At 41.2% G+C, this 14,912-nt stretch overlaps 1 long non-coding RNA gene across 3 annotated transcripts in view; it reads left to right on the top strand.

Moving 5' to 3' along the window:
• The first annotated feature begins 1,277 nt into the window (after positions 1-1,277).
• The window catches only part of LOC105473596 (uncharacterized), a 32,754-nt gene continuing 19,119 nt past the window's right edge, over positions 1,278-14,912 (top strand). For 2 of the 3 annotated variants that reach the window (XR_011625858.1, XR_011625857.1), the window contains exons 1-3: positions 1,278-1,970; positions 3,230-3,425; positions 13,256-13,434. This is a non-coding gene — a long non-coding RNA (uncharacterized lncRNA). Of the gene's footprint in view, positions 1,971-3,229; positions 11,598-13,255; positions 13,435-14,912 lie in introns of all 3 variants that reach the window. The other variant, XR_011625859.1, reaches the window with a different exon arrangement.

Genomic DNA, 14,912 nt, shown 5'->3' with positions numbered 1-14,912 from the left:
TTCCTCTTGGAACCTGTAAGTAATAAACTCTCCTTTCAAAGAGAGTTGTCTCTGTGTCTGTCATGAAACTGTCCGCAAAATTATGGCAGTGAGAGAAATCTAACATAACTGACTTCATCTTGCTTCTAACTTCACAAGCTAACTGCCTTTGCTCATTCTAAGCTAACTATGGGAGGGATTTTGTTTATAGTTTAACTTTAAGACAAATATGATAGCAGTTCCTTCCTAAAACTAAGCCCCACCTTACTTGGGGACTAAAATCACCTTTTTAAAACTAATGAAAGTCCACAAGGTTACAATTGTGATAGGAGCCTGAATTCTGCAAAGATGTAGGTAGAAACCCTAACCAGTCATTGTTTTATAACTTGCTTTTTAAAAACTACTTACTACTCAAGAGTCATGTAGCCACGAAATTTATAACTTCACCAATTGCCCCTATGGAGAACATTGCTATTGTAAAACCAAAGACTGGGGTTTGAGATATATTTGAGATCTTGAATTCTGTATGAACCAACTGGCACCACGTGAACCAGTAACCCACACCCAGGAACTAACTCAGCACAAGACAGTGTCGACCCTCTATGATTTCATCTCCCACCCAGCCAACCAATATTCCTCATTCCCTAGTCCCCTGCTTGCTAAACTAGCCTTGAAAAACCCTAGTCCCCAAATTCTTAGGGAGGCAGATTTGAGAATTATCTCCCATCATGCCATTTGGCTGGCCTGCAATAATTAAATCTTTCCTTGCTGTGAACACTCTTGCTGTGCTCAGTGCATTGGCTTTTCTGGGCAGTGGGCAAGAAGAACCTGCCTGGGCAATTACAACCATACCTGATTAAGACAAATCCCAGGGCTGGGTACAGTGGCTTACACCTATAATACCAAAACTTTGGGAGGCCAAGAAGGAAGGATTGCTTGAGCCCAGGAGGTTGAGGCTGCAAGCAAACCATGTTTATGCCACTGCACTCCAGCCTGGGCAACAGAGTGAGACCCCGTCTCTCAATCATTATCAGTCAAATCCCAGGTACGTTTTAAGATAACCCCATAACCACAAACAGTAGGGTTGAAGAATAATATGCAAATAAAAAAAAATCTCAAAACTGAAGTGAAAGTAAAAATAATGCTTTGAACACAAACATAGCTTTTATGTATAAATTTGGAAGTAGTTCTTTTCCCCCTCTCTTCATTACTTCCTTTGTCCTCCAGCTTTGGAAATTACTCACTACAGTAAAATAAATGATTTCCTCTTAAAAAAAAATGTGGAAAGAAGAAAGCCTTTGAATACAATATGTTGGTATAATTTATTATTTTCTCTCTCTAATCGTGTTTGGAAAATAAGTTATCCAAATCCCAGGCAAATAAATATTGGAACTCTGGAATTTCTATATAAATAAATACCCATTTGCTATAGAGTTCTTTAATAAAGAACCTACTTTTAACAAAATTATGGACAAGATTAACATTACCAGAAATAATCTCCAATACAATCTTTAGCAATTTAGCAGTTAATTTCATCTCATCAAAACATGTTCAGACTTGGACCTTATATTTTGAATTGTCTTATTTTATTTTCCAGAAAATTCTTAAGTGATTTCTTTTGTTTTTAGTGCCTAATTTTAAAACATCATGCTCTCGGGTGAGACATAACCTGTCCACGTATGAAACTAAGCATGTAAAGAAGAGTTAAATTATAATAGCTTCTTGGAGTAAAGAATGAAGAGGGCAAACGTGATGAGGAAAAGGAGACTGTCAGTAATTGCGATGCACACACAAGGGAGAGCATCCACGGTGAACACTTCATGGACAAGATGGAAAGTGTGCTCTGCACAGAGACTCTATGCTGTGAAAGGAGGGAGAATCAATTTATGGGCCAAGAAAGACCTGGACAAAATTATCCATTTTGAAGGAAATCATTTGTGCTGAAGCAATGAAAACTTTCTGGAGAGCTATTTGAGGAGGCACATGTTTAGGTAATATATTGCTGCTTTGCATTTCTATAACACCTTCCATGTAAGAGCTGCAGAGTGTAACACAAACATTAACTAATAAATTAAGCCTCGTGGCACCTCTGCATGATCGATAGACATAACAGCCATTTTTATAATGTAGGAAAGGCAGCACCCTGCTCAAAAGTGCTGAAGTCATTTACCCAAGGTCATGAAGTGGGGGAAATTGGCAAAGTGTTCCAAAATGAAGCGTTGAGTCTCACCACACTCACACAACCTGCCTCCTTCGATGGGGTCATAGAGGGAATGAAGGGGGTGCCATGTATGCCCTGGTTTCCAATGATTCACTTCAGGAGATATCTCTGTAATTTAACTTGAAGATGGTTTGGAAATAGTAAGTCTTAGATCAAAGCCTTAACTCCTTTCTCTCTGGTTTACTCAGGAATTAATTTGTTTGCTAATGCTGGTCTCTCCTGGGACCACACTGGCCTTTAGCTATGGAGTTCTGTGTTCATGTTACTTAATCTGATTATGCAAAGGACTTAAAATATTTCAAGAATATCAAACCACACAAACATGTCTATGTAGGCACTAATGTAATTATTTTAATTGTTATTTTAGTTTCTAAAAAACTCATAAAATCGCAATTGAAAAAGTGTGCCGTCTCTCCAAAAGATAGTGCCAAGTCCATAACAGAATCTGTTTATTTTTTTCACTTTGGTAAGACATCACTATATATCTTCCTAAATGTTATTTCTCTCCATTATCATAACCTTGGCTTAGTAATAGCCTGTTCCATAGTAACATTGTCTTTTATTCCTCGTTCTCTCTGATAACCACGTATTTTCTCCACTAGAAGGATCGGCAGAGAGAAAACAAAGCAAGGGAGTCAAATATAAATCCCCAGTGCTCCTAATACCTCTTGGAAAGAAAACGGACATCTCTGTTAACAAAGTTATGATGATTTCTACTTTGGTACACACTTCCGAACTTCTCAGAGAGGAACCAGCTCACCTCTAAGTCACTCATGTTCTCAATTTACGTTTTTTTTCTATAGAAAGAAAAAGACTTTTGTTTTAAATTGAAGCAAAGCATAATGCACTTGTCACTGTTTAACATTCAGCCCCGTTTCTTTTCCAGAGCGGTCCTTTGAGAGCATTAACACTCACACCCCATGCAACTAGAATTCATGACACTGGCAAATGATGTTTCTAGACTGTTTGCATTGGCCGACATGTCCTCACCCTGTTTTCTCCCCAATCCTTACAATTCTCCAACTGCAGGTGCAAACTGGGGTGCTGTCAAGCAACCTGGTGCTGAGGGGGCAGAGCCAGGATGGACCCAGATTCTGGATTCCACCATGTGCCTGGTGGATACCATGCGGATGTGGAGCAGGCAATGCTGGGTGCAAATCCCCGCCGGGAACTGTTCATCCTGAAAAAAACCTGCTGCACATTGCCCTGGTCACCTCAACGAAAAGTGAGTGCTTATCCTAATAGGGGTATGTGCACATCTGAGGACAAGGGTGGTGAATGTTCATCATTTAGGAGAAAATAAACCCACCCCAAATGATTCCAATACAGGCTTCTGGGATTCCGATTTCAACCTTTTGGTTGAAATCCTCAGAGATAATGTAGCTTTTTAAAAAGCACAGTTTGTCTTAGAGTTAGGATGTAAATAAGCTTTGGTGCACAGCTCATTTCTGACACCTGTGGGCAAATCATCAGGGAAAAAGGAGAGGAGGTGAAGAAGAAGTCAACAGAAACACCCCTTGGTCAACCCACAGTCAGAGATGCTGCTGCTACACAGACATTTTAGGTTTGGGTGCTTCTGGGCTTGTGTTAGTCCATTTTCATGTTGCTGATAAAGACATATCCGAGACTGGGAAGAAAAATAGGTTTAAGGGACTTACAGTTCCATATGGCTGGGGAAGCCTCACAATCATGGCAGAAGGCAAGGAGGAGCAAGTCACATCTTACGTGGATGGCAGCAGGCAAAGAGACAGAGAGCTTGCGCAGGGAAACTCCATCTTATAAAGCCATCAGATCTCTTGAGACTTATTCACTGTCACGAGAACAGCGCAGGAAAGACCTACCCCCATAATTCAGTTACCTCCCACCAGGTCCCTCCCACATGTGGGAATTCAAGATGAGATTTGGGTGGGGACACAACCAAACCATACCAGGGCTCCACAATTTCTTCAGAACTGTCTTGAGTATCAAGGTTGATAAACTCAAAGAAAGAGATGAAGACTTTATGCTAGGAGAGAAACCATCCCCTCACCTGCCCTGGGAATGAGGTTGCTTCTCAGCATGGGGCTCTGTGATTTGGAGCCTGGGTCCTAGTCAGCCCTTTTTTGTCTCACTCTGGAGACAAAATAGATAATGTCCAGTAGATAATGTCCCTGCTGCTGGCATCTCATTAGTAATGCTGTTAGGGGAAAGACAGCCTCTTCTTTGGGAATTCCTACTGCAACTTTGAAGAAGCTGTAACAAAAAGAGAGAGAGCATGAAATCAGTCCTTCTGATCTTCCAGGGAATCTGGATTTTGTGATAGAATAGAAAACTATTTCCTAATTACTCAAGCCCTTGTTTGACTGAAAATGGGCAAGATCAAATGGTTTTGCCACAGCAGAGGAAGATTTGTGGCTACCAATTCAGTTAAGATTCTCATTCTGTTAAAAAAAAAAAAAAAAAAAAAAAAAAAAAAAGCTGAAATTTTATTTTCAACTTGATTTCATGTATAATTTGACAATATGGGAGTAATTATTTGTTTTCTGTTTGTATTAATATTGCAAACCACAGAAACTAACATAGAGTAACTTAGGCTGAAAAAAAGTTACCAGAAGGATTTTATTGCAGATTTAACACGAGGGCTGGAAATAAAACAGGAAAATGGGCAAGAACCAGAGGAAATGACACAACAGAGCCATCCACAGCTGGCTTACCTGCATCTTAGTCCCTCCCTCAAGATGTAGCATCCTAGGCATATGCATTCTCTTAGATCTGCCTGAGTCAGTTTATTCCCCAAATGCCACCCTCAGCTTCATCTTGAGATTCCTCCAGAGTAGAAAGGGTGTTCAGATGCTAGGCAGCCAAGCACCACAAATGTCTACTGCAACTCCTCACATTTTTGTCTACCTAAAAATCTTCTTCCATACTCTTAAACTCATTCTCATCAGTTAATCTCTTTTTTCCTCTCTCCCTCACTTACTCACTCCCCCTGTCTCTCTCCCTTCCTCTCTCTTTCCCTCCTATGCTCCCTTTCAGTGCTCTCTTACCCTTCTTTCCCACTTCCCCTCCCTAGCACCCTGATATAGTTTGGGTGTGTGTCCTTGCCCAAATCTCATGTTGAATTGTAATCCCCAGTATTGGAGGTGGGTCCTGGTGGGAGGTGATTGGATCATGGGGGTGGGTTTCTTATGGATGGTTTAGAACCATCCCCTTGGTGCTGTCCTTGCAGTAGTAAGTGAGTCCTCATGAGATGTGATGGTTGAAAAGTGTGTGGCACCTCCCCCCTCCCTCTCTTGCTCCTTCCCTGACCATGTGACATGCCTGCTCCCCCTTCACCTTCTGCCATGATTGTAAGTATCCTGAGGCTTCCCCAGAAGCCAAGCAGATGCCAGCATCATGCTTCCTGTGTAGCCTGCAGAACTGGGAGCCAATTAAACCTGTTTTCTTTATAAATTACCCAGTCTCAGGTATTTCTTTATAGCAATGCGAGAACAGCCTAACACCCACTACCATATCACTCTTATGAAAAACCTTGATAATAGCATTTTTATTATGATAAGATACACATAACATGCAGTTTATGATTACTGCCTTTTTTAAGTGTAGAATTCAGTGCCAATAAGTACATTCACAATGTTGTGTAGCCATTAACACTTTCTATAGCAAGCTAATTTCAGTGAAGGCTTTCCTCTGATTAATGTGGTCTGAGGGGACTAGAGGTAATTTTGTAGAAACTAAGATGGAAAGTGATCCATTATCAGGGAAGGTGCCTGGCATGAAAAGGCACATTTTCATGCCTTGTCATAGAAGGCAACATTTGCCATTTATAGAATAGAACCACTTTTCTTACCACTGTGGCTTATCAGCATGTAGCTGCTGGTTTGTGTTGAAAAGTAGACTGCTCCCAGGTAGAACGCTTTGGTTCAAGCATGGCCAGTTAATTTAGCATTGATGTCTCTATCCAGGTCTCATTAGTTGCTTCATAAATAATTCTCCAGTGCAAAGTTAGGAAGTTAAGTAAATTCCCAATAAATGAAATAGAATCCAGTGTAACTCCAATAAACACTGGAATTGTCTAGATAACTAAAACATTAATTATTTACTTAATTATTTACTTTGTTTGCTAATGTGTTATCTGTATCTACATTCTGAACATATCTATCATGCTTACACATCATCTAAAAAGAAAATACTTCTCTGGCCCTCACTTTATCACAACTCTGCCATCACTGACTTTACATAAGACCCCCAACCACCGATGTTCCTGGGCAGGGGAAAAGTCGCCTCCACTAAAACATAACTCAGCACCGTTGACAACACCCATGCAATTGATTCTATTATTCTTCATCTTTTGGAATTTTAAAAGCTAAGTGACATAAATCCCTGCCATTAATAATGTCCTCACAATTATTATAGTTCTTCGCATTTCCTGACCACATTAGGCAACTTACCTGCTTAGGAAGTAGATTTTATAATCTATCAGTTTTCATACAAATATTTTAAACAGAGAAACCGGGACAGGTGTGAGAGTGGGGAAAACAGTCTTAGAGAACCTGGGTTCAATGCCTTCTAAATAAGGTGAGAGAGAAAGCAAAGAGTTACAAAACAGCCTAAAAAGTCATCAATTGTGTCGTTGTTGACAAATGGGTCAGAATCAAAGTTGATGGTCAGCCATATGATCTCCAGCAGCCTTGGAAGAGTGTGAGTTATCGGCATCCCATGCAGGACCTCTGAATGTACAGAAGTGCTGAGGAGGGAGCATACACCCGTGCGTGAGTATGGTTCATGTCGCCCCTCGGTTGGAGGGTGGTAATTGACCTGTGACACTGAGTTGAACCTGGGCTCTAACCTAAGGATTCAACAGCATCCTTCCGCTGGGGGAAGCACCTGCCTCCTACCATTGAGAAGTAACAATTATGCTTCTCCTTGGAGCTCACTGTTTGATGACAGTGTCATCTCCCAGCATTCTAGTCCCATTTCCTCCTGTGCTGAGAATCAACTATAGAGTGGAATTGGCAATTTTAGGGAGCCTTGAAATGTGAATCTTTTTTGTCTTTTTACTATTTTTTATCCACATGATGAATAGCTGGTAAACAAAATCACAGAGAGCTTAAGTCACAGATGAACTCAATTTCTGGTGCTGGTATCTCCCGAAATTGCTTGTCTTCTCCTTTCTAGGTTTTCACTCAGAAAGGTACAGAATTACAAGTTGATGAGTTACCATGGCAACCCCTATACATTGTCTTTTAAATGTCCCAGACATTCAGAGTCTAATTTGATTGTAGGGATTTTAATTCATGACTTCTATGTTTTGTATAATATCATGTTTTTAAAGTTAATGAATTGTAAACAGAAAAATGTAGTTAAATTGGTTTTGATTGAAAGATAGCTTATTTAGCAATGCTGCTCCCATTTATGTTGCTCAAACAACAGAACATTATTTCAACCTATTTCAAATCTATACCACTGAGAGACTGCTAGTCACTTCTGCAATAGGCTGTGATCCTGGGAACCTGGGATGGGAGCCTCATTATTAGTAGAATCTAGTAGATTTGGTCTTGCTACGTTGGTGTCTGAGGCTGGCTCTTTCTGGTTGTCTCATGATGCCATCAGAGATTAGTAAATAATAAATTATACCAAGGAAGAAGCTCATTTGATTATTTAGTATGACTTGCGAGGGAAATTAGGGACAATGAATAGACCTATTCTCTTTGCACTTGATTTGCAAAAATATTTGTTTATTAAATGAGTTATTACATGGACAGCAGTTAGAACAGTGCCTGGCACTTTGTAACCACTCCGTGAGTTTCATCATCATTGTTTGCATTTTTACAATGATTCCCAATACAAAAGCCTTCAGCATCTTGGGCTCCTCAACATGCTGGGCTTGCGTGATCCGCATCACACTGTTTATCTTACTCTTGACTACTTCTGCTGTGAGCCCTGGATTCAAGTGTTCCACATGCCCTCTCACCGTTATGTTTGGACAATTTTAAAGAGATTTCTGTTTTAAAGAAATGTAGGAAGAAGAACTTCGCAGCCTCTTCGGTTGCAGTCTTATTTGGTGGTTAAGGTGAATATAACTTAGATTGTGCATATCATTATTAGGGGAATCTTCACTAACCTACAGAAGCAATAAAGAAGTTGTATCACACGGTCTTGAGCTTCTCAAGTTTATTTCTGGTGCTCTCCAGAGCCACTGGCATCTGTTTCAATGCCCTTTACCCGAAAATGGTTGGGAATGGACACGCACATTATGGACAGTGTAGATGGCATGGTGGGAAGAAAGGGCTTTTCACTGAAAGATCAGGTGATTCTGAGAGGGGACATTAGAGTCTGGGAGAAATAAAAGGTGAAACAACCAACAATAGCAATTCCCTTAGCCGTCCTCCTGCAGCATAAATAGGAAGAACCAGCTAAACACAGTTACCTATGACACCTGTTTTCCTGGGGTATGTCCCACCCTCCCTCTCTGCTCACTGGCTCCTAGCACCTCCTCCACCCCTAATGCCTCACAAACAGCCTAGCCCCTTCCCTCGGAAAGCTCCTAGCACCTCCTCTACCCCTGATGCCTCACAAAGAGCCTAGCCCCTTCCCTCAGAAAGCTCTACACCTCCCCAAAAGAAGAGAAGAGTAACCTCAACATTTTCCTCCACCTTGCAATTTGAGTAATGCCTCAGCGCTTCAACCAGTCTTTGCAGATATTTTCCTCGTCTTGAGTATCATAATCTCTGGAGGAAGATAATGACGGGTCCAGAGAATTAGATAAATTGGGGCGTCCCAATCTCAGACCATTCTCTACTCCTAAGAGAGCTTGCAGCTGAGGTAAACCTTAATATTTTTTTAGAGTCACTAACCCAGTTTCATCTCAAAGAAAGAATATCTATTCCATTGTCATGACTTTGGTCTTTTTCTTCTGATAAAACAGGCCCCGCCACCTGACCGTTTTCTGCCCCTGAGCCCTGCTGCCTCTTTAGAGAAACACTTAGTTGTCAATGGTTGTTCTCCTTGTTTTCTATGTGGGATGAGGCTTGTAGTTATGTGCCACTTTTTTCAAGGATTGTGTCACGTAGTGGGACATGGTGTTGGGGAGGGGTGGTGGAAGGATTCAAGAAGGGGATTGCCAATTCCATCACAGGGCTAGAAAGAACAGTAATTCTCCTGGTCTCTAGTTGAGAGCAAGGGGAGGTTTGTGGACTCTGTGAGGGAGACAATGGGGCACTCTGCGCATAAAGGACTGTGTGCACCGCATGATAGGTGCTCAACGAATCTTTCCTCTTGAAATTTAACTACCTTCTTGATATTACATTGCTCCTTAGCTCCTCCAGAAAAGAGAGTAAGAAAAGACAAAAGGGAGGATAATATGATTTTTCACTGACTTTTTAAAGCAATGGGATGTTTATTTTATTAAAGACTTTTGATACATACTAATGGCTTTAAGCATGGTAATGAATATAATGCATTTTACATCTTCCCTACTCTTATGCCTGTCTTCATCTTGGACAGAATGATTTTTACCGTAATTAGGGAACATGAGCTGACAGAGAAAGCTACAGAGTGTCACTTGCTCATATGTAAAGGCTGGATGTATAAGAAGCCCCCCATTTTTTATAAAACATATTCAGTCTGTGGTCTAATCTATGTCTCAGCAGTTAGCAGAAAGTGACTCTGATTTGGGCCCTAAGAAAGACACCAAATAAAAACCCCAAACTCCACTCTTCTAAGATCTTGCAACCAAAGCTGACTATTGGTGGCTACACTGTGTACTACATGGGATTAGTGCTACATGCAAATTATGTGGAAAAATAAAGCAAGATGACTCCACAGATTTTTACCCACAACCACAGCTGCATCTGTGTGGGGAAAGGCAATCCTGCCATGCCACCCACCCCCATCTCAGGCCTAAGAGTGCTGGAGATGTGTTCAAATGAGAGTCTGTGACTCAGCCTGCCAGACCTTCCTCTCCAAGTTCTACTCAACGTGGAAACCAACTGAGGCCAGAGACTCAGGTGTCGGCTCCCTAGCTCAGTGTCAACTTAGAACCAAGCAGCAAAAAAGGGTTGGTAGCTCAGTGGAGAGATGGAGTAGCAGATGGAGCCATTTTAGCCTTAATTAACATAACAGCTGTAAACAATCTCTCCCCACCCCCATAATCTTACCAACAACACTGAGGGGTTTTACCTGTGTTTATTGGCTGTTTGTGCTGTGTGTTTCAAATAATTGATAACATATGTGATTTTGTTAGTCCATACTGAGCCTGCTTAATCTGCAGGCTCAGATTTTTTAAATCTTTGTCAGATGTTCTACATCTGAATCATCTTCTAGTATTAAACCACAGCCAAGAACTTTTATGTCTTTTATCACATTAATATAAAGATTCGTGGAAATCTGGGGACTTGGTGGTTGAGAATTTTTCTAGTTTCTCCAATTCGTTTACTTTTTAAAGGCAAGCTGTAAATATTGGTGGTAATGATGTGCTGAATGGAATTATATTTCTATATCCACTTCAGAAAGATTAGACTAATCCAGGGGTCAGAAATCAGTGCAATTACAAACTATCCAATGCTTGGTTGGAGTTTTGAAGGAAAGTTTTTTAAGAGTAGTTTGTGGTTTAAATTGCATATTCCCTCTGTAGTTTACTCTGAGCTATTTGAAATGCAGTACATATGTGTAAGATCATCCGTTATATCATGCATAATATATAAAATGCAGATAACTGTGTAAGGCAGCTCACCAAATGGTACCTGGCATGTAACAGGCATTAAATGAATATGAATGAATAAACTAAAGAAAATGTGCTGTCCCTAATAGGGTCCATATCTGATTCCTGTGGCCAAGGAAGTGCAGGAGTCTGTAGGAGGTAATACCAAACATCCCCAAGTATGGCCTGGGGAAACACATCACCACGATGGACAGTGCTCTTTGATATGGTGAAAATGGTGAAAATATGCTTTATTTACTTGAAAAATTCTTATAAATCAGCCACAGAAGTATTTCTTGTGTGGATTTTAGCTTTTCCTCTACAAACTCTAAGTTATAGAATTGAGCCCCTCCGGTCTCTGTTGGAGATAGTCAGAGAGGCTGACTAGCTGGTGTTGAATTTGGTCTCAAGAGCCTCTTCATCATCCTCTTCATCATCCTCCTTCAGCTTGAATATCAGTAAGGCAAAAATAAGCTACATGTAATGTGGGCATCAGGAAGGTGAAAGAGTGGTTTACAATTAAGACAGCAGTCTCCAGACATTAAAAGATGAGGGAAGGGTGTAGGGATGGTGGACTCCCAAATAAAATTTTAAAAATCTCCCCCTGCAAGGAACCATGTAAGGCAATCAAAAGATATAATAATAAGCAACATCCATGCAACTCCTGCCAGGTGCCAAAAGCTGGATGACCTCACTATGCTCATGGAAAAGGAGGTGGTAAGTACTGCTCATATCTTTTTCATTTTCCTTTTGAGGGAACCAAGAAACAGAACGATAAAGTAACTTGCTTAGGTTACACCATTAGTGAGAGGCAGAGCTCGGTTTCAAACCCAAACTGAGCTATTAATATTTCAGTAAAGCACCTTTGTATAAATAAGGAGGTAGTTCCTAAGATCTTATCATGGTTGTGTGGCTGCAGACCTCTTCACCACTCCAAGCACTTTCTTTCTTTTTTTTTTTTTTTTTTTTGTGAGACAGGGTCTTGCTCTGTTGCCCAGGCTGGAGTGCAGTGGTGTGATCTCAGCTCACTGCAAACTCCGCCTCCCGGGTTCACACCATTCTCCTGCCTCAGCCTCCCGAGTAGCTGGGACTACAGGTGCCCGCCACCACACCTGGCTAATTTTTTTGTATTTTTAGTAGAGATGGGGTTTCACCGAGTTAGCCAGGATGGTCTCGATCTCCTGACCTCATGATCTGACCGCCTTGGCCTCCCAAAGTGCTGGGATTACAGGCGTGAGCCACCGCGCCCGGCCCACTCCAAACACTTCTAAACATAGCATGGTGTTCCCCTACAACTAATCATGCTGGTGATCTTGAGAAAATCCCAGACCCTTGAAAATCCAGGGCAGCCACTCCATGGTCCCTGCTCTCCCTGCATGAACCATTTGCATCTCCAGACCATATTCCTCTCTGACCCCTAATGTTTGTCAGCCTCTCACCCCTGCACACACCAGGGTGCCCATTCCTTCCTGCACTGCCTTCTTCCTTATTCTTCAGCTGTCAGATTGACTCCTCCTTTAAAACTCATAAAGTTTTTCGTGGCCAGTCCAATGCCAGGGATTATAATGCTGTACTCATTCATCCACTCAGTCAACAAACATTTATCAATATGCTTTCAGCATCCAGTTACAGAAAATCCATCTTAAACTGGATTTAGCAGCAATGAAATAGTTGGTTCGCATTCCTGGAAGTCACGGCAGGAGACCAGTGTTTAGGTTGCCTGGTCTGGAAGCTTTAGTTCTATTTTTCCACAAATTCTTTTAATAAGTTTGTGTGTGTGTGTGTGTGTGTGTGTATGTCAATGAATTTGTGATTCTACCCTCCTCTGCATGTTGGCTTCATCCTCACTTTGTAGAAAGATGGAATAAAGAGAGTCGGTTCTGGAAGCAGAAGACAGACCTTTCTCAGGAGTCCCTAGCAAGCTTCTCACTGGTGTAATTGAGTGGCATGCTTCTCCTGGACTAATCACCAGCAAGTGGGATGAAATGACCCCAGTGCTATCATTCCCACACTTGGAGCCAGGGTTGTGGTTGGCATGTATAAGGGAACTTAATTCCTATGTGAATCTGTGAAATAAAATAATTCATAGTTTGTAGCTCATACATGCACAAGTATTTCATCCTTACCAAGCAGGGAAATATTGCACAAAACTAATTCAACTATTTTTGTTTCATTTCTTGATATGTGCACATTCTGCTAACACTCTCTACATTGCTACTCATTGTGAGTAAGGAAGGACCTAAAGAAATAAAAGAACCATGGATTGCCTTATCTTTCCCTTCCATCATTTTCAGCATAAGTATTTGACTAACACAAAGATGTAACATGAGTAAGAAAGGCTATGAAAAGCTTCCTTGATCATTTGTGTTTCTTAGAATGCCACTGCCTTCTTTCTGTGTCTAAGCAAGTTACGATTGGAATGGAAAGTATAGCCACCCAGGGCTGTCAGTACTCCTGCCTATTCAACTGCAGACATGTTGATACAGAACATGATCATCGAATTCTAGTGAAGCCACAGTGATGGCCATCCAGCAAGAGTGAAAGCAAGCAAAAGGTAAGTATGTTACGAAGGTAGCAAATGGAATGGCTAAGATAGCAGATGTGCATATTATGTTTATCTTCTCGGCTCCCTGTGTGCTGTGTTGTCCCATCAGACTTACTTGCAAACCAGAATTTCTAAGATAAAATTATTAAGCATTTCAAGATGGTGATAGCAGAGCATTTCCCCAAACACAGGGCCCTTCTGAGCATGAGGCCCTGTCACATGTCCATGAAGTAGACCCCGGATGAGTAGTTACCTAAACAAAATTAGGGTTCTGCTAGAAAGGAGGGGATGGAGGTTGAATTCCCAGTCAACCTTGTCCTGCATTGGCATTGACTTCATTTTTTAAGTGAGGGATCAGGGACTCAAAACTGTCTGTCTAGTTGTTGTAAAGCTGATATTCAAACCTAGATCAGTCTATGAAACAAGTACATGTCTGCTACACTCTTCCTATTCTCGTATTGATAACCTATAAAATGGTATATTAGTCTGTTCTTCTGTTCTGCATTGCTATAAAGAAATACCTGAGACTGGATAATTTATTTTAAAAAGAGGTTGAATTGGCTCACGGTTCAGCAGGCTTACAGGAAGCATGATGCCTGTATCTGCTCAGCTTCTGGGGAGGCCTTAGGAAACTTAAAATCATGGTGAAGGTGAAGGGGCAGGTGGCATGTCACATAGCTGGAGCAGCAAGGGAGAGAAGTGGGGAGGTGCCACACACTTTTAAACTACCAGATCTCACAAGAATTCACTCACTGTCGCAAGGACAAGACCAAGGGGCATGGTGCTAAACCATTCATGAGAAACTACCCCCGAGATCCAGTTACCTTCCACCAGGTCCCACCTCCAACACTGGGGATTACAATTCAACATGAGATTTGGGCGGGGACACAGATCCAAACTATATCACATGGGAATCAGTTTTACGTCTGGATTTGTGTGTTCCAGTGGATTGTCACTAAGTAGAAATCTATGCTGCTGGATCCCTCACAGAAATCAATTGGAATTCTGTAAACAAGAACACTTCCTAATGAATTCTAGGGAGAATCATTTATGTGGGTTTATATATTCAATTTGTTATCACTGCTTCTATTGCTAGGAGGTGTGCATAAAAGGAAGGATTCCAGTATTACATTAAGGGAATCCAGTAAAAGTCCCTTAAAAGGAAGCCAGATACCAACTGTTTGAATTGCTTAGTCTCATTTTGGAACAGCCTTTTTAAATGTCTGGGCCTTGAAGCTGGAGATTCCGCTTCCCCTTCTCTGGGCTGGTGTTTCACAGGGCACGGCTGTAGGGGTGTATTTCAGAGAATGACACTCAGATATTGGGAAGAAAATGATGAATGAGCAGACATTATTTGAGCAATGCAGTTTTCAGACAGGGACTGCAATGGAATATATTTTCAGTGCTTCTGTTGGTATTTAACTCACAGACTGTATATACAGTAAATCAGAAAGGCCAATAATACAGTACATAGGGGGATGTTTTAT

Source organism: Macaca nemestrina, chromosome 7 (assembly GCF_043159975.1).
Source record: "Macaca nemestrina isolate mMacNem1 chromosome 7, mMacNem.hap1, whole genome shotgun sequence".
Taxonomy (NCBI): Eukaryota; Metazoa; Chordata; class Mammalia; order Primates; family Cercopithecidae; genus Macaca; species Macaca nemestrina.
Note: the sequence above shows the minus strand (reverse complement) of the source record. Positions and strands in the feature narration are given on the sequence as shown.